Source organism: Scylla paramamosain, chromosome 17, assembly GCF_035594125.1.
Source record: "Scylla paramamosain isolate STU-SP2022 chromosome 17, ASM3559412v1, whole genome shotgun sequence".
Classification (NCBI taxonomy): Eukaryota; Metazoa; Arthropoda; class Malacostraca; order Decapoda; family Portunidae; genus Scylla; species Scylla paramamosain.
The window spans coordinates 4,535,001-4,537,500 of NC_087167.1; positions in this window are offsets into that span (position 1 = coordinate 4,535,001).

The window sequence follows — 2,500 nt, forward strand, 5'->3', positions numbered from 1 at the left end:
AATTGGTAGATCCTAAAGTTGTTACTGTCAAAGATCTTTTAAGTAACCGTCAGCTGCAGTCCGATAGAGTCATTCAATCGAAATAAGATGGAATAAGGTGATGTGGTTTTATTTTCATGTTTTACTGGGTTCAAAATAAATGGTTTACTGCGGAAAGCTAAATGGAATGTATATACAGACTGTTACTGGCGCTCCCGTTAATGCTTCAGTAGCCATCACCTGCTGATCGAAACTGCCACTCACTTGAAACTGGTTAAACTGATGAGCCGTGTTTCAAAGGCCACACGGATCATTTGTCGTGTTCTCATGGGTGTTTTTCTGCTCATCGTGCAGAAACCACTGATAAACTGTTGCCAAGCTGTTACCAGAATAGCTAAATCATCCTTGAAAAAAACTAATAACACCTTGTAGATCCTGGAAAGAGTGTTCGAGAAGGAGCATCGAAATGTTTAAGAATATGAGCTGATATATTTTTTAATGTTACATATAATTCAATATTAAATTGTGTATTGCTAGGCGCTCAAAGCAAAGGCTGAAAGTATATGCTACATCGTAAAATATCCCTTGAAATAATACATAAAATCCTACTAAGAATATTACATAAGGAATCATTCTCTGCGCTTAAAATTTATTGCAACAAATTAATAGTACGTCACCAAATAGAATGTGAAGTGCCGAGTAGTAATTATCGTGTACTTTCCTCACTAGACTGTCAGCCTTTACTCTTTGTCAGTCAATATCTTATTTTATTTTACCAGCGCTCGTCACCACCTGTCAACCATCGCTAACATAATACAGTCATTGTTTGCTGTTCGCATCATCCCTTCCTTAAATTCTGACTCGAAATGCATTTACTCCTTCCACTTGAACTATTATGAACATCCAGCCTCTCACCTCTGCTTTTTTTCCTGTTCCTCATCTTGATTACCCTCGACCACCGTCACCTCGTCAAATTGCCGTTCTCTCTTCTTTATCAACACATTCTCCTCCTCCTCCTCCTCCTCCTCCTCCTCCTCCTCCTCCACTCCCTTACATTTCCTTACCGTGCACCCCAATCTACCTGTTTCCATCTCCCCACTGTGTGTGTGTGTGTGTGTGTGTGTGTGTGTGTGTGTGTGTGTGTGTGTGTGTGTGTGTGTGTGTGTGTGTGATCTCACTCAATTCACACCTCCATCACCACCTGTCACTCATCCGCTCTCCCACACTCCTTCATCCTGCTTCCCTCCTCCTCCTCCTTCTTCTTCTTCTTCCCTCACCTATTTTTTTCCTTTCTCTCCCTCCATCTCTCCCTTGCCAGCTATAATCTCCTTACTACGAAGCAACTTTTTATTACTTCACTTAACCTGCCACCGTCCCTTCATAACCCCCAGGCAGCATCACCTCCTTCATTAAGTCAATCTTCCTGCTCTCCCTCCCTTCATCCCCTTCACTCACACATACATCCTCCCTTTACCCTGCTACGTATCTTCCTCGCTTTTCATCCCTTCACTTTTCATTGCCAATCCTTTCATCGCTCCTCCCCTTTTTTGCTACCGATTTTACCTTCATCCCTCCTGTCCTTCCTCCTCCTCGCTCTTTCACAGTATGGACACTCGCCGCCCACCACCACCACCATCACCACCACCGCCGACTCTGCTCCGCTATAAATAGTTTCTCGTGGGTTGAGGATCGGGCAGAGAGGAGAGAGCTTCGTTTTCTCAAGGGTGCCCAGCAACATGTTCTGAAGCTTTTCCACTTAGCGGCGAGGTTCATGGGGGGGGGGGGAAGAGGCGAAGGGAGACAGGGAAAAAAAGAGAAACGGAGAGAGAGAGAGAGAGAGGGAGGGGGAGGGGGAGGGAGGGGGGAAATCAGGTGCAAAGTTGGTAATGCCTTCGTGTTTGAATGTGTTATGGTGGTGGTGGTGGTGGTGGTGGTGGTGACGATGGTGGTGTCCCTGTTTCTGCCTCTCTGTCTTCCTTCCTTCATCAGTTTTGCTTACTAATGATCCGGTGATGTACACGTAAAGGTGGTGTGTGTTGCCTTTGTTGTCATTGTTGTTGAGAGAGAGAGAGAGAGAGAGAGAGAGAGAGAGAGAGAGAGAGAGAGAGAGAGAGAGATTGTGTATTAGTCTTGTCACGACTAGCGCCCACTACACACACACACTCTGTCTCTCTCTCTCTCTCTCTCTCTCTCTCTCTCTCTCTCTCTCTCTCTCTCTCTCTCTCTCTCTCTCTCTCACGCTTGCGCACAGCTTGCGTCAGTAGTGTAAATTTCTTCAGATTCGGAAAAATTTAACGAGTATTCCTTCTCGTTCTCCTCTTTCTCCTCTTCCTCTCTCTCTCTCTCTCTCTCTCTCTCTCTCTCTCTCTCTCTCTCTCTCTCTCTCTCTCTCTCTCTCTCTCTCTCTCTCTCTCTCTCTGTGCTTCTCTCGCTCCCTCTTACCACTCACCTCTCGGCCTCTATTGAAACACCATCTTTAAAGATTTGAAGAGTACCTCTCTCTCTCTCTCTCTCTCTCTCT